The following is a 24,286-nucleotide window of genomic DNA, read 5'->3' as shown; positions in this document are numbered from 1 at the left end:
AACATAGCGAGTAAAAGCAGCAGGATGTTCACCAGCGAACACCTAAGTTTTTCTGTGTGTGTTGTGTTTTTACCAGAGCTCTCTGGTGGAAAACAGCTGTGTACTGACCATCTACAGATGAAATTGAAATTGATTGAACAAGCGTATTATCCAAAATGAGTGTCCTTTAAAGAGTCCACATAATGGCTCAACTCACCTTGTTGTACCACTGCTGTTTTCATCATTGCAGTACATAACGCAGATTACATCATGTCCAATTTGCAGTGAAAGGGACCACTCGACCCATGGTAGCACAGTGGCCAGTGTACGCACTTGTATAACCAGTATTGAAATGAACATAAAACAGATGGAGCCCACCGTCTTCCTTTTGTATCCGCTCTGAATGTTGCTCCAGGACCGGATGTGTCTTTATTATTGAGACGGTACAGAGGGACTTGGATGCCATTAACATGTTTACCTCACGCACACTTCCCACAGATCGATGGCCGCTTTGTCCCGCTGCTCAGAGGGCTCTTACTCGCAATTGATTAACGGAGGGAGAGGAGCTGCAGGCCTGTGACGCCGGGCAAGAATAATTATTGAGCTGATGCGAGAGGATAAACCGTGGCTCGTCCCGGCTCACTGGACATCTGTGGGGACGAGGACGGTGCTGATGATGAGCTGGGTCTCGCTCACACTGAACCATGCAACTGACAGGTCCTGAGGGACTTTCATTACTTTCATTTCAAATTCTGTTGTTCAAAGGACTCGTCAAACATCTGGTCACATTAGCACAGTGCTGTATGATCGCTGATAAAGAGCTGGACATCACAATGCATGTTGGTGGGCATCCCACAGCAGCTTAGGTTAACTGGAGGCTCTAAGTTGCCCATAGGTTAGAGTGCTGTGTATTGCGTCCCCTACTCCTCATCCAATCACAGCTAGGGTTGGCTCCATCCCCCCTTTAACCCACTGTCATGATTCTGCCCTCTGGTGAACTTTTGTGACCTATTGAATTTCTGTTGCATGGACTTATACATTATTTACCTTGTTTACCTGTGTGTTTGGACTTGTGGTCTGTGTTTGTTTGTTTCCTGTTTTATTTTGAAACTTCTCTTCTTGCATCTCTGGCTTTATCTCCTGCCCTTTGTCCTGTTTCCAGCCCTAGTGAGCGTCTGCAACTGTCCTAATGTGTTTCACCTTTGTTCAGCCCCTCGCTGTGTCTCGATTGAGTGTTTCCGAGAACGGTGAGGATGCGGTCTACGCAGCCTACGTCAGCTGCATCCTTTGTTGGCTGTGTCGTGCACATCCTCAGTGCGTCCTGCCTTTGAAACAGGGATACAACAGAGCTACAGATTTGAAAGTTCTTCAGGTAATTAAAAACATTGAAATGCAATTTTTAACATGCCCTGAGTTGAAGCTGAATACCTACTTTTAAAATCTATTATTCTGATGTTTTCTCCTTGCTTGCTGCCGCTATTACCTATTTGAAAAACAGTTTGTACCCGAAGCACCATGAATCCTGGGATATGCTGGAGCCTCTGTGGAAGGACACATTTGTCAGCCGCATTTGAAGAAGCCTTTGAAATGGGACTGTCTAGTCACGCTGCTGACACAATCAGTCTTCAAATGCAGACTCCGTTGAGACACAGCCATGGTCTCCACCCGTCCTTGTGTTTCACCTGTGTTCAGTTCTTCCTGCTTTGTCAGGTTGCCTGTTTACACATAGATTTTCCTTGAGTCGGACTTTCGTTTTCATGTGTGTATTTAACCCGTGTTGATAGAGACATAAGCCTCATTTGTGTCATTTTCTTCTCATTAAATTCACGTTCATCAGCCAAAGCTTTGTGCCTGCGTCTGGGTCTTCTTAGCAAATGGATGATAACGATGATTATATGGTCTAGAAAACCAAGATCCAGCATCATTGTAAACCCTAAAAACTCATCTCAGACTAATTAAATGTGTCATTCCCATGTCTGCTGTTCTCTCACTCAGCTCCTGCTCGTTCTTGATCACATCAGATATGAGGGGAGGGAGAAATTTGTGGTTGTGATGGATGGTGCCATGGTTTCATCAAAGTCTGGCTGGTGTAATTTGATCTTCCAGATTCCCTGGATGAGAGTGTGTTTGAGTATGTGTGTGTATGTGTGTATGTGTGTGTGGGGGGGGTTCAGCTGGCCCAGGGCACAGAGAACACTGCTCAGATGTATCAGCTGATGTATCATCACAGGAACAGAAGAACTTATCACTAAAAGATGAAAACACTGACAGTGGAGTCTCATCCGAACACCCTGAATCCATCATTCAGTCTCAGCGTCAGACGCCACATGAGCTCATCCGTCTTCTTCACTCCTGAGCACCTTCTGGATTCTCCTGAGCTCCTCGCACGCTCCAGCACAGAGCCGGTGCCTTTGTCAAACGATATTGTTGGAGCTTTTTGCTGAGGACGACACTTCTCATTTCAGATGGATGGCGGCGCGTGTTCGCCCTGTGCTGTATGATTTCTTATCTCTGTCAGCAGGCAGTGCAGTAAACTCACCAGGCTTCGGAGGACTATCTATTAGAGTTTGCAGCATGGCTCAGGGGACTATTGAAGGGGTCAATCTGAGGGCAGCGCAGGAAACAATAACACGGAGCAGATAATGACACGATACAATACAGTCGCCTGAAAATGGTTGCTTTTATCATCAAGGATATCATATGTTGGGGGAGTGCTGTGACAGCCATATGAAAAACAAGCACCCCCCCTAGTGGAGGAACAGGTGTGGCTGGATGATTAAAAAGGATCATGTTCCTGTTGAGCATGACAGAGGTCGAGAAGGGCAACTGCATATATTTGTATGCATATATTCAGATCTCTTCCTTAAGTGAATGTTACAGTGTAAAAAAAATCAATTTCCAATAAAGGTCCTGCATCAAAAGTTTACTCAAGTAAAAATACAGAAATCTTACTGGCAAAATATAGTAAAAGTATTAATTATGCACGATGACCCCTTTTGCTACGTCTGTTACTGCTTTTAATCCCTTCTTGAAATTTAATTTCACCTAATTGTTGTTTTCTTTGTGAAGTACGGTTCTACACGATATATGATTTAAAAAATATATATATTATGGCATATTATTATAATAATAATTATTATTATTATATACTGTTGGCTATATAGTTTTGCACAGTGTATTAATCAATAATTTGGTCATGAATAAAAAGTTACAAAGAGCTAACAAAAACAAAAAAGAAAAGCTAATCAGTTGACAAAGGGGAATAAAATAAAGAACACACAAAAGAATAAAAACATTAGCCTACATGTAAAACACTCAGAAAAGCTTCCAAACAATAATTCAGGAAATATTTATGATGTTATTTAATTTTACTACAATTCTGTTAGTTTTGAAGAAAAGCCCAAGAATAATGGTGCTGGTAAAGTTGAAAAACTAAAATATCTGACTCATATAAACTATGAAAAAATATTTAAAATCCAAATATAACAAAAGTCAGGGCACCCTTCCTTTTTTAAAATTCTTATTTTTGATGACAGATAAATTCCTTCTGGGCAGAGATGGTTCAGATCTGTGGAAAGATGGTCTGCCAGCCATCACTGATGGTTATTTCAGCTGCTCTTTGCTGGAGGGGTTTTGTTGCTCTACTTTTTATTTTAACACTCCAAAGGTGATTGTAAGGGAACATTCTTAGCCCAGGTCACAAGCTTCAATATTTTTCTTCTTAAAGTCTGTGTTTGCATTAGTGCAATGTTGGAGACGTCCTCCCTTAAAAAGCCATTATCTGGATTTAGACGTGTATCCATGTGGTGCCATTTTTTAAATTGTCGCCCACACACCTTTTCACTCGTGCAGCCCCATCACATCACACCCCCACCTCCATGTTTCACATACTGCCCTATATGGTCACTGTGTTAGTCCTGGCCTGGTCTACACCAAACATGCTGGACTCCATCTGATCCAAACTATTTTATTTTTGTTTTATTCGACCAAAGAATGTGCTGCCAACATTCATCAGGCCTCATTTCATGTTCTTTGGCAGAGTTTGGTCCTGCAGTTTTTGTGCTGCTTTATGAGTAATGTTTTTCTTCATGGACTCAAATAATAGTTTGACTTCATGCAATGTCTGATCAGTCAGTGAGACACCAGTTTCCACAGACATCCCTCAGCTCCATGAAGTGTTCGGGCAGTTTCCTACCACGTGGAGCCATGTTGCACTAGACATAACCAGGACAGATCCAGAAACTTGTGGTCACTTAGAGGTTACTTTATGCTCACTCTAGTTGCTTTGAGTTTGTACTTTAGGGCCCGTATTTTTTTATCTAGTGTCTCTCTGTTTTTAACTATACATAAGATCAGAAGCTCTCCCTCATGTCTATACACAAGAACCTTGAATGAGGTGGAGCAGATGTTTAGCAACGGAATGTGCAGCTGACAAATTTGCAGAAATGATGTGATGAATAACTCAGGCTCTGACAAATTGTGATATGGACTATTATCCTGCAGGAAGTACTGTGACCATAAAGAAAAGGTCTGCAACAATACTCCTCACACCCTCGCACCACCTCCAGCTCCACCAGCAGCCTGGACTGTTGATACAAAGCAGGTTGTCCTCATGAATTTATGCTGTTGACTCCTGATTGTGAGTTTCATCAGCCCAGTCTTCAACCATCCAGAGTTGGTGATTCTGTGTCACTGCAGCCTCACATTTCTGTTCTCTGCTTACAGAAGTGGTCTTAAAGGTCCAGTGTGTACGATTTAGGTGAAAATTATCTATTGGCAGAAATTGAATGTAGAATAATCCTCATGATGTTTTCACAAGTTCATTTCATCTAAATTGTATGAGTTGTAGTTTTCTTTACCCCAGAAAAGGTCCTTTTATATTTAAATACTTTATATTTACATCGAGAGGACCCTCTCTACGGAGGCCGCCATGTTTTTTACATTAGTCCAGACTGGACAAACTAAACACCTTTTGAGTTTTTATGACAACTGAAGCTACCACAGGTTCTTTTTCATGTTTGGAAGGAGAGGGTGAGGTGAGGGGTGTTCAGCTGCAACATGCAACTTCAACACTAGATATGACAAAATTCTACACACTGAACCTTTAATGCAGACACCTCGAGAAAAAAATCAAACTTCTTGTTGTGTTCCAATGATGAAGACACCCACCCAGTTCTCCACTGGTTTAGCACTGAACTAGGACACCAAGCAGGATCACAATTACAAGGCTGTGGTTCATCACAAGCAAACAAATCCATTTCAGTCTCTTGACCTTGACATCGCTGGGCCTCGCTGCCTTTGTTACTGTCTCCCCCAATTTGTTTTTCTGAGGTTGGTATTCAGAATAACTCATGTACAAAAACAGCTGCAAATATTACTGTAGAATACTCCAAAGTCTAGTTTCTACATAAATTCAATTTTAAACAAGATTTATCTTTGGTAAATGTATAAAAAAAATCTTTACAAATGCTTATGTCCTATCAGCTGCTTTGTGTGTTTATTAAGTGCACTGTGATGCAATCTTGTCAGTTCAGGCTTATTTCAGACTTGGAGCACGATGACAAGCCCAAATTGGCTCAAGCTAACTAATAATAATTGAAATGTAATGACAACATTGCGAATACAGTGAAAATGTGATATTTTGCCTGTTGTCCTGAATTGGAAATTGTTTTATTTCATAAATTGCTTCAGAATAATTACTATAATACTGAATGAAAATGAACCCAAACACATTATTTGCAATAGAGACAAAATATGAACTTGGAATTAATTCAGAATACCAAGAGTTCTTCAAAACAGAAACATTCATCAACTCGAATATTTCAAAAATTATCAGATGACGTTAGCAGAAGTGCAGTTACAATAAATGACCAGTTGATGGCAGCAGCAGACTGTGATTTTCAGGTTACATAATTTGGCACAGTAACAAAACTTTCCCGCCGATCAGATAAAACCATTAACCCGCCACAGATCTCCAACAAATATGCGATTAAGTCCAATTTGGTACATGTGAAGGCTCTCGGTCAGGAAACAGAGTGCAGCAAAGAGCTCATATTAAAGTCACATTTATCAGTATCATGGGAGAACTGCCAGGATGAGGTGAAGTATTTGGTTTTTGGCAGCTGGGGGAGGCCGCACAGTGACACACACACACACACACACACACACAGAGACTGAGGTTACCATGTGTTTAAACTGTCTAACCAGCTGTTGGGATTATACACTTGGAGAGCTGAGCAGTGGGAGTCAGGAGAAATCTCCGTCTGCGTCGAGCAGCACAGACCTTCCCCCTCTCTGACACTGATTCTGTGGCCTGAATTGAACCCGGCCACATTCACTGAGTGTTATTCAACTGCTTTTAAACGATGATGAATATGATAATGGCCTGCCCTGTGTGTCAGGATGTGTTTAAGGCCTGTTCTGTCCTTTGAATTTATCACAGCTCGAAAACAGTCTGGAGACGGTCCAAGTTTCAGGATTTTCCCAACTGTGTGACCTGAACACTTATGTAACATGAACGTCTGAGTCACATATTTTCTGTAAAGAGAATGTTGGACGTTAATGTTTATCATTCTTTGGTGCAACAGTTCTAAAGATAGACTGCAATTAATCTTATTCTTTCCAGGAAAAACCACATTGACAACCACAGGTACAGTACATTAGATCAAGATTATACAACATGTGGGGGGGGATAAAGTACAAATATCACTTAATGAATCACTTAATTTCATCTTCATATGGTCTTTTCTGGAACACAGGATGAGCCTGTGTAGTACCTGTCAGTTCGGTTTGTATTTATTAGCAATTTAAGTTGAAATGTATGTATAACATATATTTTTTTCACCTTAGCTGTGCAGGCCTTTCCCTTATACACACAGATTAAATCATTCATTCTTAAAGGACCTGATTACAGGGCAGTGCCATCCCATATGCACAGATACATGCAGGTACAAAGGAAAGTCAATGATTGGAGAATCATCTTCAGTTCATCTTCTTCAGTTCTTCAGCTCTGCCCCTTTAGGACTTTCTAAAATCATCTTCAACAGGATGTAATAAAGATTCTGCTTTCAAATCAAATAAAGTTTGGTGGTGGGGATCTGTAATATGTGCATTGTAATTTAAAGTATGAGATTTTAAACATGAATATAACAGTCTACAACTATGTTCTATGTAAAGAAAAGGTGCATTAATGAAGCTTAGGTCAAGAAGACAGTCTTCTACACATGCCTCCTAATTCACAAGACAAGTTCCCATTATCTCTAAGCTGTACCAGCTCATTCTTGTTTTCATCCGATCACAATCTGACACGAGCACCTCGAACCACTCACCTGTAAGCTGTCAAAATGTAAAATGTTCTCTCCCCCGCCTGTCACTCAGCTGTCAGTTTACTACCGTGATCGACGAGTGACCCACCTGCACCCCGACACCACCTCAGCTCTGAATATCCAATCATCTCTCCTCAACCGCAAGCTCCTCATGAGACATTCTATCTGCTCCGTCCCACATCACCGTCCCTCATCATGAGGAAGTCTATTTTCTATCTTGCGTATAATTTCTAAAACTTTTAATATATAATGTAATGTATTGGACACAGCCAGAAAAATATTATCTGCGTCCAACAATAATTAGTCTAGAATCATAACCAATTAAAACACTATCTCTGTTTGCACACATGGTTCAGTGGCTCTAAGGCTAAAATAAACAGCACTGGAGATAGGGAACAGCTTTGTCTGTTGGAGCGCCACAGATGAGAAGGAGATGAATTTTACATGTGTTTTTACCAGATGACTCAGGATGATAGAGTGCTTTGATTTATCGTCAGGATCTTGGACCAAATGCATCTGGAAATAATATTAAACACATGTGGCTCTTCCACTGGAGGGAGGTGGAGATGTGAATAACTTGAAGTGCTCTCATATTATTGAATAAAAAGCCTTGGGGTACAGGTCTTCCTGCATGTCCAAAACTTTGTGATCATTATTAAGCAGACTTAAAGGCTTGTGGTTGGAAGCAATGATTTGATATTGTTATTGTTGGTGGCATCATTTATTTTTCTATAAAATCAGTAAGTAAACCAAGTGTGAAAGATTCAGTGGTTAGCAGTTTGTGTTCTTTACCTGAGACAGAGCCTTGTGTCCTTGTCTTTCTTTCTTTGCTCCTTAAACTGAACATGGGTTCATAAAGAAATAATCTTGCTGTTCAACTTCATATTCAGAATAATAAGAAGTTTCCTTTGATAAAGTTTTATGATCCTCATACAACCACTGTGTTAAAGTGGCCACTATCATCCCTTCTCAATTTATATAGTGCAGACTCCTCCTTCGCCAAAAGTAATTCCCATTCCAATAAATCATTTTTTGATTGCCTTCAAGGCCTCCCATGTTGTCTGGGTGGGGGATCAGTAGTCATATTGAATATTATAACGCTGTTCTAGTTTAATCGACCACTCAAGTCAGACGCAAACCTGCTAACACACATTCATACAGTGCTATTACGTGCTGCACCTCTTCTATCACACACTGCTGGCAGAGCCATCAGGGGACATTTGGGGTTCAGTATCTTGCCCGAGGACACATTGGATTACAGATGATTTGTTTAGTGGACGACCCGCGCTACGTCTTGAGCCACAGCCGCTCAACAGATGTAGCCTTATATGATTGATAACCAGACCCAAACTGTACAGTGGTTACCAGCAAAGAAAGCTTTGCACTATAAATTATATCAATCCAATTTAGAGAGCACTATAAAAAAAGGCTGACAAGGAAAAATTATGAGCGTCAAATAACACACTTGTTTGCTAAATTATGAATAAATCTCAATGCCCAGGCCTCTTTTATGATCTTAGCATCTGCAAGAAGTGAATTAGCATCACATTAACTCTGACAGGACCTCACTGGAGGTCAGCATTAGCTAAGCTGAGTCCAGGGACTTCTTTTTCAACTTTTCTTTCACTGAGATCACAACAAGCTGGGCAGGGTGAAGTATTCCAACCTCTGGCTTTTTCTTTCTCAGATCTTTAATTATTTCATTGATATATCTTGAGGTTGCCCTCCACATGGGGGAGATTTCTCTCTTCCTCCCCGTGGACTTGACCTTGCTCATCTAAATGTTCTAGAGTAAATTCTCTGCTGCAAACCTGGGGTGCGTGGTTCATTCTCTCCAAGTCTCAGTACATGCATACATCTGCCTCGGCATCCTCTTCCAGGCCCATTATTCCGATGTCAATTCCTCTGCTGTGTGACTCAACATCATCAGTGTATTTTCCCTCTCCAGATCATTTTCCATAAAGCTTATGCATTTTCACCACATTGAAATCCTTAGATAAGTTTTAATTGGCCGAGTTGATTTCTTTAATGTTTCCTTCACAGATTCCTGATTTTTCTGGAATATAGTGATTTAGCCCACATTGGAAATACAAATTGTATATTTGTCTTGTCTGGGCTCAAGACATCCGCTGATTAAATTCTCCATATATTTACTATTAAATACATTTTTGAAGCAGCATTAGTTGAATTTTGACTGTGTCTATGAGTTGTTACCAGGACCTCTAGCATAGTTGCTTCTGATACAAAAATGCATATTTATCCATTATATCTTAACATTCTGAATTTGTGATGATTATTTATGCAAAAGTAAAAATTTGTTTTTCAAGATTCAAGGATTCTTTTCTATATCTCCTGTCACTGGTTTGGAACCACTGGACTAAACTGAAAATTAGCCTCACTTGGAAGTTCAACAGTAAAATGCAGCGTACACATTCACAGAGTTACAGGAGATTTTATGGCACAATTCTATTAGAATGTCTCCCACTGCTGCATAAAGTGTGTCACAATAAAAGACAACTAACTCTGCATCTGATCTGGGATGCCCTCTGGTGTCACGACAAAAAACAACAAGTCAGCCTTTTTGCCGTCTCTCAACTTGTTTGAGAACTTCTTGGTTTGTTTCGAGATCCTGAACTGCAGCTGCCAAGACTTTTGTTTTCATACACAGCTGTAACCACAATGAAGTCACGTCAGTAAAAACCTGTAACAGTGAGTTGTGTTATTCCACACATGTGAATACAGAGATGACGGTTCATGAGGGGAGGGACAGAGACAGATGGGGAATGACGAAGGTGCCCCGGCCAGAGTCAAAGCTGGGACAATGAAAATCATGTCTTATGCCTTAACCCCTTAGCCATCAGTTGCCAGAACCTTTTTTCCCCAAATATAATTTGTATTAAATTGGAAGTCACCGTCTTCCATTAAAATGTATTTTTATATTTTTTTTCATGCTTTAAAGTTTCCTAAATCAAAGTCATTTTGACACAAGTTCCAAAAAAGACGATGTGCTACCTGATTAAAATAATGTATCATTGAGCCACTAAAGATCAGAAAAGTTTAAAGCAGGCAGAAACAGGTGAGAGTCAAGATGGCTCAGTCATGTCAAAGATAAGATGGTGCGTTGTTAACTTACATTATCCACCATAAGCTACAGACCACAGCAGGCCTAGTAAGACAGTAACAAAAAACTCATCTCATCTGTTATAAGTTTTGCTTTATTTTCTTATGTTAATCAATCTCAGAACCGTGTCATTTGTTTAACATTTACTAAAAAAAATAGCTGAAATATGAATATGTTTGTAGTGGTTGACAAATAAAAACATAATTAGCCAGACTAAAAACCAGACTGGACACACAAAGCCACATGTTCACTTTCATTTCCACTTTTATTTAATCTATCAAGCAACAGGGAAAAGCTCAGGTTTATATGACTCACATTGGTTTGATGCTGTGCTGCACAAAAACCTGATGTTTACAAGTAATTTCATCATTAACTGAGATTAACACAAATCACCCTGTGTCTGATAAAGTAAGTTGTTTTAAGAGCTGTGTGGATTAGATGTGACTTTCTTGAATTTAGATTGTTAAAGGTAGACAAAAGAAACAAATGAATCTTAAGCTTGATACAACTACATCATAGGATGTTGCTTCAGCCGGGGAGTTTACATGTTCTCCCTGTGTCTGTGTGGGATTTGTACAGCTTCCTTCCACATTTCAAAGACATGCAGATTGGGGTTAGGTTAATTGAAGACAGTGAATTAAACGTTTATGTTGTGTGAAAGTTTTTTGTCTCTGTATGTTGGCTCCGTGGCACACAGATCTGTCCAGGGCGTACCCTGCCTATTCTATGTTGGTGGTGTGGTGGATATTCTTGGTGAGAGAAATTAAAAAAGAATTCTCAGATCGAACTGTCTTGTGAATTTATTGCTGCAGGAAATACAGAGAATATAACAATAATAACAAAGGCGTAGGAAGAGTAGGACACAGTTCTCAACATCCCAGTGTGATGCAGAAGTCTGACAAAGAGGGGTTCACTCCTTTGGATATTCATGATATTCTGGTCATACCACTATCGTCAGAAAAGGAAAAAAAAACTTTCATCCATTGTCCCTCCGCCAGCTCCCACAATACGTAATCAGCACTGGATCAGCGCCAGTGCTTTCGGACGCAGATGTCTTGCTTCTTACAAGGTCAAGGGAGGTTCATGCACAAAAGGGAAAATAGAGTTCATGGGGTAGAAAAACATTACATACAAGATCTAGCAGACAATTCAAATTTCCATGATGCGTGGTAGTGGCCACAGACTGTGTATGAAAAGGGATGACATGACAGCTCCTGAAAGTGAAGCCAAATGGCTTATTGACTGGTTGTAGTGTTTTTCATGTTAGCTGATGGAACACAAACAAAAAAAATCAAAGAACACGTTGAACACAAAGTTTTTCCCAAAGTTGTTTTTCGTCATTTGAGGTGGTTCTTATCACACTGATGTTTGTTCAAATGTTTATGTCTTCTGATAAGTTTAAAATGAGTTATTTGATGCGATAAAAACAGGATGAAATGTCATGATTGACAGCTGAGACTGACTCGTGATTGGTAGAGCACGTGTATCGGCGGGATCTCAATACTACTACTCCACAGCACCATCGCTATTCCTCAGGCGCCGGCTCCAGAGGAAATCCCCACATGGTTTCTCCAACATCTGTGAAAAGTTGGGTTCATTTTTGTTCATTGGGAGGAAGTGGAGACATGTCAGCCATCTTTTTGACAGTCACTGGAGTGGACCATGTGCAGGCAGCACCACTGTAGCATGGTGGCCACACAGAAACTGGAGGTTATGCACAGATGTATGTTCACCCACTGATAATGACATGTACACCGTTCTGACCAGAGCAGGCCTTTGCATAGGATGTGGAAAGTAAAGAACTAGCCTCAGTCACACAGTTACCTCACATGACCTTGTGTGTATTGCAGAATTTTCTTGAAGTATTATTCCTTAAGACATCTTATCTCCACAATAGTCAGGTTTAGCAACTGAACTACCAGGAGGCTGAAGCTGATGTGACTGTGTGTATGTGTGTGTGTGAGCGTGTGTGTGTGTGTGTGTGTGTGTGTGTGGGTGTGTGTTGGACTGATCTGATCTGATCTGATCTGATCTGGAGGGCTCAGTGTTGATGTTGATCATAAAGCTACTTGACAGCTCCCAGAACAAAATGCCCCAGTTGCCAGAGGGAGTGGCCATTCAGCTGCACACAGATAGTTTATTTTGTATAGGTGGGGAAGATCAGAGATAGAGCAGGTTAACAAGGTCACCTGCCAACGCATCACTGTTTGCTTTTTTTGCATCGCTGGATGGTACCTCAGACAAACCACAAAAAACAAGAACACTCTTTGAAGCACCAGCCAGGAGAATATGAAGCAGATTGATGCAATTTTCCTTCGAGTTCTTTTTGCGAAATGTTCCCCTTGAGGGAGACGCAGAGCAATCGTTGGAATAAATACGTGACGAGTATCAGTTACAGTGATACAGCAACAGCACCAAATATAACAGGATCTACTGAGATCACCTCAATACTGTATGTCACATTGTATTTGTTTTGTTGAGTCTTGGCAGGAAGGCCCTTCCAAAGCTCTAGAGCTGTGAAAAATAATACCCGCTAAGTTTCAGGCTCCCTTTGCATGAAAAATCATTTCTGATTTCTTTGTCATGTCACTTATCATATAACATCACTTTGACATGTTAGTTTTGAATTGATAGCTAATAAATGAGGCACAGGACACCAGCTTTCTTAGCTTTAAAAATGTTATCCTCTTAAAAACTGCAGTGGAGATACTTTGCAACTATATAATCAATATCACAAATGTCTCACAATAGATACTAAAATGTATTTTTTTGGGTTGGTACAATAAAAAGACAATTCATCAAAGTGATTACATTTATCAATGCGTGGACACTGTTATGGCGCTGAGTCATATTGTGTGTCTGTGTTTGTGTTTATTTGTTGTGTTGTTCTCCCTCCCTGCCTGGGGGTGGGGTTGTTTCCTGTGTCTGTGTTTCAGGTCCGGCAGGGGATTGGAGGACGGCCTGATAGAGCTCATTTTAAAAAGGCTCACCTGACGTTGCCGGTGGCCTCTGTTCTTTTTCCCGGCTCCTGATGTGACCGTGCCTGTGCTGTAAATCCCGTCTGATATATATTGTTAAAGTGTCTTCTGTTTATTACCATATCGATTGCTTCATCGAGGGTCTAAGGACAGAGGGTGTCACTCCCTGTACAGATTGTAAAGCCCTCAAAATGTGTTTCGTGAATTTGGCTATAAAAATAAAATTTGATTTGATTTGATTTGATTGATTTTTGAAGTAGTCCTGATTAGTGGTAGGGAAGAGAAGCCTTTTTTTTTTTTTACCCTTTTCTCCTGTTCTTGGTTAGGTAGGCAGGTAAGATTTTTATTTTCCTTTTGTCTCTTTTTGTAGGGAAGTTAGTTTGCTGTTAAAGATTGTTTTGTTTGTTTTGGCTGTGCTCTTCCTGACGTTTTTGTTTACAAAGGATTTGTAAAAATAAATCATTTTTTGGACTGCGTGGCACTGGTTACACTTGGGAGTGGGGTAGAACAAAAACAATCTCCATGACAGATAAACCAGGCAGGATGAACCCAAAGTTTTCTAACTTCCCCGTGCACAAAAGTATATTGTAGAACAGTTTTAGGAGGGCTCACTGGTGACATGGAATCATTCTGAAGCAGCTCCAGAGCATTACCAGAGGCACTGCACGAGTTTTTATAAGACAGACTTTGATTTATGAGATCTGAATATATCTGATTAAACTGCAGTATGACTGCACCCTACATCTTCCTTTTGCAGTTTTTCTTAACGGCTTAATGTACGAGCATAAATATACACAAAGAAAGGCAGTTATGCAACTTTATCAATTCAACGCACAATACTCACATTTATATCAATTCATATTTACAACATCTGTTCAATGCACAATATTTAGCTTCTCAGTTCATCAATATGTTCTGCAGACAAGCTGCTACTGCAGCACAATGTTTTTATATATGCTTGCCCTACATATGGTCTTAAATATGAGTATTTCCTGTATAAAAGTAGTCCTGTGTACTCAAATAAATACCAGTACTATACAGAATGAAGCCATACATCTTCCGCTCCTGAAAATATTTCACAATAAAACAACAGAATGGATTTGGTCGCTGTAGTGCTTTTATTTTGAAATGCATACAGTAAGTGACATAAATTCAACAGATAAACATTAAAACTCAGGTGAAAGATAATTTTCTCTGTTTATTCTGCTGTTAAACACAATGATCATCTGTCTATGTCTCAAAAGTATTTCCAACACTTCCCGAGCACCCCAGCATTTCACTTTCTGAATCCATGTATTTATTCTAATGGGGCTTTGATTGTTATCACAAGACCGGAAGATGCACGTCTTCATACTATAGTCTCCTGGTGTTTAGTTTAGTAGATAATCTCACTTGTATTCAAGGAAATGCAGTAGATAAACCAGCAGCTCCACCGGCAGGAGCGGTCATGGTACTCCTCTTGTCTGTCTGTCCGGCCCACTCCTGTTTACACTGCTAACACATGACAGCTCTGTATTATCTAGCTCCAGCTTCTTTCCCCAAGCTGTGAGGACAATCAACAGCTTGCACATGATCTGTAACACCCAGTCTAACTCAGCCCTCCCCACACACAGTAACATTGGCCTTCACTCACTGACAGCACATGTCATTATAACTCTCTGTGCCTTACAATTGGCTAACGATCATTTATTTACAGTAACATTGACAACGAACATCCTGTTTCTTTGAAACTGAGCTACTAATGAGCCAAACTGTTGCTGCTAATAGAGTGTTCACTCTCCAAAGACCGTGTGCTGTTTGTATCTGTGTGTTATATCAAATTTTAGATTTCCAATTCAGTGCACAATTATTTAGTTTCACTACTCAAGCACATATGCTTAATGCAGCTGCACTGTGTCCATGAGGAAGAACATTCATTTCCATATATGTATGAGGAAATGACAGTAAAGCTGAACTACGTCCCTTACCTCAAGATTAAAACATGACTATGGACCAATACTTTGACAATGATGCACTTTCGGACCCCTGCACTACCGAACTCAGACCCTTTCCTCTACAATAGAATTTGACCACTGCATTGCACTAAGACTTTGAAAACCTCGGAACAAGCTTTGAAGAACCATCAAACCTTTGTATAGTGCAATTCACAGCTTTAGTTTCAAACAGATTTCCATTATTCGAGGATAAGGAAAAAGATATGATACATTTAACAACATTAAAATTAATTTTAATGCTGTTACTAGTATACTATTGTCTGTGTTGAGTCAAGAAACAATCTTTTCCTAAATTCCAACACTTGGTTTCTGCTTGAGGCTGTCCACACATTAGTGTGCATATGTTTTCCATCTGTATGATGATCATAGAAACAGCTGGTAGTGAGGCACATCTGCTCTGTAGACTTCCAATGATGCGTTTTAAAATGCTAAGCATATAGTCTTTCTAGTTTTGTAAAATGCAAACATCTACCAACTGGTGTTGTCTGTTCTGAGCCAATGGGAAATCTTTATCAGAGGGATCAGGGACATTGTGTGTGTATTTATTTAATGACATTTATACCCAGTGTGTTCATCTCTGTAATTGTTTTATTGGACCCTCTATTCTCTTCCATTTTCTAATCTTCTTTGTCTTTTTTTGGACTGCTGCAGTGACCCACTTTCACCACATGAATTATTTGTTTCATCTGGTCCAATGAAATGTCAACTGATCTAATATCACTAAAACTTTGGCTCTAATGTTTGTGCCTTATGACATTTACTGTAAATGTGGAAGATATCGTGCAGAAAGATGATCGCACTGCAGAGTGGCTTGAATTATTCTAAAACAAAGTCATTTCAGCTCGGATTTGAACTGATAGAATATGATAATATTATACAAATTCCATCATCATTTTTTTCATCGCTCAGTTAAACCTGGGCTCCTTTACCCTCAGAGCTTTCAACCACATGTTACAGTTGTCAGTCTTAAACTGGTAGAGGAGATCACTTGACATTTACTTGGTAATGTGATAAGAAGTGGGTGTTTCCAGGGAGCGAACCATAGCTGGATTATAGGTGTCAGATATGAATGGCCTCCTTGTTAAAAAGTGATAGCTTAGTTTACTGGCATGCTAACAAAGTCAAAATGTATTTATAGGCTAAAGCACATTTAAAACAGCCACAGCTGAACTCAAAAATATTTGAGTATTAAGAAATATTGTTTCTGGGGTCTGATGCTGCTGTAATATAAGTTAAGAATGAAAGATACCATAATATGGATTATAAGAAGAGATATGTGTAAATCTATGTTTGCATATCAATTCAGATTAATTTTTTCTCAATTTTTAAAATACCAGATTAGACAAAAGCTAAAAGGAACAAAAGAGGAAATTTGTCTACACCTTATCTGCAGCTAATCAATAACAAAGACACAATTTGATGTAATTTTGATATATGATTACTTGCTTATACATTTTTGACACACAATTATTTTACATTTCAACAAAAATGTATCAATTTCCACTGTTTTCAATTTAAGATTTTCTGCATCCTATCAATTGACATTTCCTCAACACAGTTTCTTTTCCATCCACACTTTTCTTTGGAAAATATTCAAAACACCTTTACTATACATTTTACTCTACTTAATGTACTTAAATGAATGTATTTATTTCAAAAAAAGGAAATAAAGTTATATTTAAGACTGTGATGGATGAATGTTGAACAGTTTTAGCTTGTGACATTTAATTAATTTAATTCTAAGAATTTATCAACTGACAACACTAGTTATGAAAATAGTTATTATTATCTAGTGGTGACACATATTACTTTTTAAATTATACCCTTACACATTTTACTTAATACCTCTATCCATTCTTTAAACTTGGATACTGTGGCACATTTCTGATGACTCATGGTGATCCTGCATCCTGTGTTTGTAGCTAAACTGCATCATGATTTCTCGGGTTATGACATTATAACATTGTTTGGTTGTAGTCCCAAGAGACCTGGGATTTTTGATCAAGTTTATTCCAAACATGTAATTTAATATGGAATCCACAATGTCTCTTTTCAAACACAGGTAAGAGGTTGACCTGGAGCAGACACTGCTGATAGTCCGTTATTGTTCCCTGGAGTCGAGTGTGACAGTCCCGGCTGTTCTCCTGGAATGGGATCTCAAATGGCATTAATGTTCTTTCTTGCAGCGCAGTCTGCTATTGACAGGGGAGAGGATGGAGAAAGGCGAGGTTTTCTTTTACCGCCTAGTGTTTCAGTGAAGTCATCCAGGAGAGAACAACCTGGCCAGTGGCCCCCAGGTAATTCCATACCCCCAGTCTGACTCTGTTTGTAACAGTTTCAGTGAGCCTTACCACTCGTGGTGTATTTTGAACAGCTGGCTGACACTCCACCTTGCGCATCATTTCTTCTGGCATCAACCGTCTCTCCATGAATGTTTTGACTATGTACTCTAGCATTTTGAAACCGTCTTTGTATATTCTCTTTTAGCCACATGAGGACAAGGTGTGCAGCAGGATACAGGGGCTATATGCACTCTGTGTAGAGATTCTGAATAAATGGAGCCACTGGTTCTGTCCTTTTTCATCAAAATCAGTTTCAGTTTCCAAAGTCTTGTTCTGGAACATTATCAGCTATCAGCAAAAATTGAGCTCCCACTCCCGCTTATTCTCCTCCTCATTTCTCTGACAAAACTAAAATGGCACAAAGGAGAGTGTAACACCTCCACCAAGGCTGACCAAATACGCATGATTGCATAGGTCTTATATTAGAAATATTTTTAAAAAACAAGGAAAAAAGAAAATCTGAGAAGATCAAGATGCATACATTCATCCAAAACTATGACAAATGTCTTATGTTGCAATTTTAAAGAAAGTGAAAAAATATCAAGGTTCTGCCCCTTAATCCAGGCCCGTGTCAAATTGTAATGAGTTCTTTCCAGGACCCATCCCTGCACCAAGTTTGGTGGAAACGGGTTTGATAGTTTTCACAAACACACAAAAACATGTGAATCTTCTTGGTGGAGGTAACAAATATAACTCCACTCCAGGTCACATGGCGTAAGTAACGGCAATCAAATATCTTTTTAAAAGTCTTTATTCTTGAAAATAGCTTAACAGCTTTGCAACTTTACAATAAATAAACCTTTTCACATCTGGCTTCCCAGAACTTCACTAACAGGGCAGAGGCTAATCTTCCCTGTACATCAATGCACACTGAAATCAATAAGTATTGCACAGGAGGGGAATCAGCACATTCCAGTAGTTTACACACATGCTTATTACCTCAACCAAGGACTATATATGTATTACTGCCTGTCTGTCTGCCTGTCTGCCTGTCTGTCCACCCGTCCTGTCAGTCAGCACGATTGCTCAAAAGCTACTCAACCCATTTCTATCAAATTTTGTGGAGGGTTGGGACATGACCCAAAGAAATATACAGATGAATGGGTGGATCCAAGAATTCTTTTTCAGTTTCCTTGACAAGGCGAGATGGAGTATTAGCCTTGGCAGAGGTAAGTACTCTCCGAGTCCGAGAGCCCTTCTACTGCAACAATTTACAGTTCCACATCTATAACACACTTAAAGATGAAATGCTCTATAACCAATGACCTGTGTCAAACAAGGATGGTTTTTGCTGCACTGAGCAAACTGCAAATAACCAATTCAAATCAAACTTGTCAGAGAAATAAAAAATGGAACATACATCAATGTGATAAGAACTGCCTAAATTGACAGACACCTTTGAGAAAATTGTTTTTAACATGTACTGTGAAGTTTTAATAGTTAGATCTGAAATAATAACATGACAGTATTGTCTTTTGTTTGTGTAAAAAAAAAATAATTTAAAAAGAAGCAGCACATGTAGTTAGTACCAGCTACTGTTGTAGTTGTGTTTCTGACCTCCTGACATATACACATACATCTTTAGCTGTTTTGTCTCCGCCAGCTAATATTTTTTTCTTCTAGAGACCGACAAAGAAAACTATAAATAACTGCTTTCAGTTGTTAGAGACAGTGAAAAGCAAAATGTGGCTAAAAACCTACAGTTGGTTGAGAGTTTTCTTTGTGGATTCATCACCTCTTGAGAATAGAAAAATGTAAATTATGCAATATGAACTAATTTGCCCTGTTACATTCATGTGACCTGGGAAGTACAATGCTCACACAGATAAGTAACACAGTGTTCTCAGGGACAAGCACACTTAACGCAAACAGGTTCTGCATTTTTTCCCGTGTACCACAACAGGTCACGTGGTTTACATATGCAGCTGTGGTTTGGCACGCCACAGCAGTATCCTGCTGCTGCTATTGTCTTGTTAGGCTCCACACACTCTATAATGAATTGCGTGTGTGTTTGTGTGTTTACCTTGAATTGTCATGTTTCTCAAATTAATCTCAAAATGAAATATTTACCCCAACAGGAACAGTATCTATGTGGAATTTGCTGTTATTTGGACTGCACCCTGTATTTACCATATTGTCGTGTGGTTGTGTTGCTCTTATTCCGTCAGTCTTTCACAGGCAATGTGACGTTATGTTGAGATACTTTCAACTTTAGCTGTGATGCAGTTTGACAGAAGAAAATGTGTCAAGTGCTAAAAAACTAAAACAGTAAACTCAGGCTTTGGTGTCAGTCCCTGATAATCAAAGACTTAGTTCTGCACTGACAAGAAGGAAAACATGGTAGAAGAGGCAGGGCACAGAGAACATTCACCTGCTAACAGTAACCTCAATAGCTAATGTAACAGATTATTTTGCACTCTTTTCACTATTTATGTGAAAAAAATGTTCTTGAACATTCTGTACAGGCTGTTAAAAAGGTAAAGAAAGTTGAAGTCTACATATAGATTACAAAAATCTCTCCAGGACTGGTCTGAATTTAATAAACCAAGACAGTATACAAATGTTGTCAGATCAAAGCCTCCTGCTTTCATTTGCATTTAACCAAAGTACAGCTTTGGTTAGCTGTCATTGTGTCTGTTGAAGAAAAAATTACTTTAGAGTGGTATATTATGTACAGTAGGCCTGGCTTTAATGCCTTCACTGGGTGTTAAAAGAACATCCACTGCTGTGCAGAAGCAGCCAAACTACAGCCCTTTCATACACTTGGAGATCGTCCAAGTTAAACATACAGTACATAAAAGCAAAGGTGATACAAGGTAAGAGAACAGGCACACAGCAAGTGAGCAGTGCCATCTAAGGTACTCTATGCATGATAGTGATGGTCACAAATCGCTGCCAGAAGACTTTGAAACCTTCCACTAATAATTTACTTGCAAGCTGTGATTCTGCCACAAGTTTAGAGACAGTTTACCAGAAACTGTAGTAAGACACAGGAGAGAATAAGAATGTGATTCAATTATTCATGCCATTATGTTGAAGTTAGAAAAATTATATTAAAGTTGGAAGAAAGTTTGAAAAAAACAAGAATGAGCAAATTAGTTATGGTCAAAGATTGTCAAAGTTACAAAGCTATTAAGGAGAACAGCAGAGTTTTCTATTTTCCAACTTGCCAAGTAGTTTGGTGACCAACATAAAATACTTTTTTCATTTAAGATTTGGTGAACATGAGCACATGCTGGAAGTCATAGTTATGTCAACAAATACAAACTTAAATTTGTATGCTAACATCAATGACATCCTTCGAAGCTAAACACAGGCGTTTATAGTTGCAGGGTATTAAACAGATAAGTCTAATGAAAACTTTAGTCAAAAGTTTTAGTTAGTAATGATAAATTAGTCAGCAATTACAGAACTGGCATCCTCTGTAGGCCATTCCCTAATGCAAACCACCACTCGTGATATTAGCAACATTAGCATGTAAGCAGAAGTAGAGCATAAAATACAAATTGCTCATGGAAAATTTGAGCGTTAACATCCCTCAGTATTCCTGTTAGCATTTAGAGAATGCATGGGACATACCTACTATAATATATCGACGTCACACTATGAGTGCACTAAAAATTGTCTTTACAATGTGGTGACTGGAGGTGTCTTACAGTCCAGACTTTGTTCCCATATTGTTCACATATTCATGGATACAAACAGTCTCCTACTAAATTTTAACGTTATTCACTACCGCAAGGCATCGCAGGAGCACCAGCATCTCAGACCAAAAGAAATGTTTCATCAGCCACAATTCCTCCCTTCCTGATCTTGGTAAAGTAGTGCAGCCACGTCAGTGTATGGCTGTTGCAAAGCCTGATGAAGCGGCTGCAAAACAAACAACCCCAACCACACCCGAATGTCATTAATCTGTAGACTGGGGGAGCCAACAAGGGAAACTTTCCAGCTTCCTGTCATGCAAACTGATAAAATAAATCTCATTAATGAGTTAGTGCTCCTGTCAGTGTTTAGCTTTCGATTGGAAATGTGCATTTTTAAAACTGATTTCAGGTCTTTGCTAAGTCTTGCATATATAGCCATGAGATGTTGTGCTGTGCATAGCCCACATCTTATCAAAAAAATCAAGAAATACCTGTTTGTCTGTCTGTGGAATGAATATCTCAAGATCTTATTGGCGTCACATTTGGTGTGTGTATTGTTACAGACCCAAGTCAGTACAGTGATGAATTTGGTGCGATTTGGATAAGTGCTCCGTTCAATATTAATAAACTTTGAATGAACAGGCAGGTAGCGCTCTGAAGGGACAGTGACTGGAACAAATCAATGTCAGTGACATTGTCGATCAACAGCGCCCTCACGACAAAGACAACAAGAACTGACTAACTCTCTGAGCTTCATTGAACTTTGAATAAGCAGATGAACAGCTCTTTGTGCAGCAGCGGGGGTGCTGCTTGAGGGATCTGTAGACTGAGTCCTGCGGCCAGTCTTTACTTGCTGCTCAATTACTGCAGATCACCATCACAGTTTCAGAAAGAAAGCTGCAACCAGTTTTACCACTGACCAAGCCCATTCCAAAGAGGTAGGTTTACAAGTGGCACTGCCCTGTTGCTACTTGAAAAATTATATTTTGCACATTGCTGTGGTGTTTTTGGTTTAATAGCACAGTGGTGACAGGTGTGTTTACATCACGGCATATTGTAACTGGAGCCATCTCGCTTTATAAATGAAGGGGGGGCCAACGGTTTCACAGGGAGGGACTCACATGCACTAACATGAACACAGTCCCAGACCCGCTACCAAAACAAAGAACAGATATTAGACGACTGCACACTGGGGAAGTGTGACTTCATTCTGCGCTCAAGACGCCACAAATGTTTAAATACTATATACTGTATGTATATAGCCTTTCTAATAATTAGGACACACTTCCAGAGGGTCCACCTGGATGACACCTGCCACCACTAAAACTCACTCTCTGCCACCTGTTGCTATCTACCCACAAAACATTTTTTGTACAATATGTACTATATATGCCACACTTGGCTAGACATACATACACAGATACATACTTAGTTATAATGTATTTGTTAATTTGATTCTATTGAATAAAAGTATAAAATACAAAATGTAAATGTTGGAGTTATTAAGACTGCTAATTTACAACACTGTCCCTCAACAGGTGAGAAACAAGAACATATTGAAAGAATGTGCAGTACAAGTACAAGTACAGTTAACAAACACACACTCCAGCAAACACATACACAAATTGATTAAAGAACAAAACACATGAAACTTGAGCCCGATTAAAAGTGATCACAGTTTCCCACTGGTTTGCCATTTTTTGAGATGAGTTTTAAAAATGGGGCAAGTCGGACATTCTCTTATCTACACATACATGTTTATTATCTATGATGATTAAATACATTCAACTAAAATACATAATATAGTGAGCTAATAATACTTTTATGATCATTTATAGCATATTAGCTCCAGCTCCCCCTGAGACCCTCAAAGAATACGTGAAATAGATCAAGGACTGATTAGCATTATTACCTAATTGTATTATTATTGGTAAAAAAAAAATAATTCCTTTCGTAGCGCTATATCATTCATTTTAACAATGTATAATTATTACTCATTATCGTGATGATTATCAATATTGTTATTATGATGTCATGGTTTTGGCAGTTGGAGCATTTGTACTATCCTCTTCATTATTGATGAATTCATAAATCATGTAGCCTAATGCTGCTTTGTTCGAACACACACCGCAGGCTGGAGCTGTGTGTTTCCTGCCTTGTTGGCATGTAGGGCCTCCTGTCATGGAGACACACGGAGAGAAGTTGAGAGTTTGTAATTGGGGCGAGGCTCGTTCTGCTCGCTGTCTGTCCGTGATCCGACTCTCTGATTCCCCGTAGCGATCAGTCGGAGCGCTGCAACTTACTGTGGCGTTTTTTTTCGAAACGTTTGTTTTCGGCTCCATGTTGAAGTTTTTTTTGTGTGTTTTTTTTTTTTTTTTTTTCCTCCACAGCACAGACTCTCTCCGCCGCGCACACTCACTCACTCACACACACACACTCTCACACACACAGACACACGCGTCGTCCTCGCCTGATTTGCACTAGCGCGGGTCATTCCAGGTTAAACCCTGGCGCTGTGTCCCGTTCAGTTTAGCCTTCGGAGATCAACACTGGTTCCAGCTGAGGAGGAATGCACCGACACCGGGACTTGAAATAATCTTCGGACCCCGGCTTCGTCTTTCATATGCGGTATGTTTCATATTTTTTGGGGGGGCATTTTCTGACAACAGTGTGGCCAATGACAGCCTCACGCAACCCGGGCACTTGACAGAGCAAGCGGCTCGGTGGGCGTACGTTACGCTCCCGGAGCTAAACGCTCATACCAGGGTTCACGCTTTCAACACGGGCACTGACATGTTCTCATGTCCGATGGAGGGAAACGGTGTTCGCCGAACTGCGTTTCACATGTGTGCGTTTCAGCGCTGCCTTGCTAACCGGCCCACGGTGCACGCACGGGGGAACAT

General features: G+C 39.7%; 1 protein-coding gene across 3 annotated transcripts in view; it reads left to right on the top strand.

Annotated features, from left to right (window-relative positions):
* The first annotated feature begins 23,557 nt into the window (after positions 1-23,557).
* The window catches only part of thrb (thyroid hormone receptor beta), a 104,281-nt gene continuing 103,552 nt past the window's right edge, over positions 23,558-24,286 (top strand). For 2 of the 3 annotated variants that reach the window (XM_069516242.1, XM_069516243.1), the window contains exon 1: positions 23,748-24,011. The gene's annotated coding sequence lies outside the window, so the exon portion shown is untranslated. Of the gene's footprint in view, positions 24,012-24,286 lie in introns of all 3 variants that reach the window. The other variant, XM_069516244.1, reaches the window with a different exon arrangement.

The sequence above is a fragment of the Paralichthys olivaceus genome, chromosome 20 (assembly GCF_024713975.1).
Source record: "Paralichthys olivaceus isolate ysfri-2021 chromosome 20, ASM2471397v2, whole genome shotgun sequence".
NCBI lineage: Eukaryota > Metazoa > Chordata > Actinopteri > Pleuronectiformes > Paralichthyidae > Paralichthys > Paralichthys olivaceus.
Note: the sequence above shows the minus strand (reverse complement) of the source record. Positions and strands in the feature narration are given on the sequence as shown.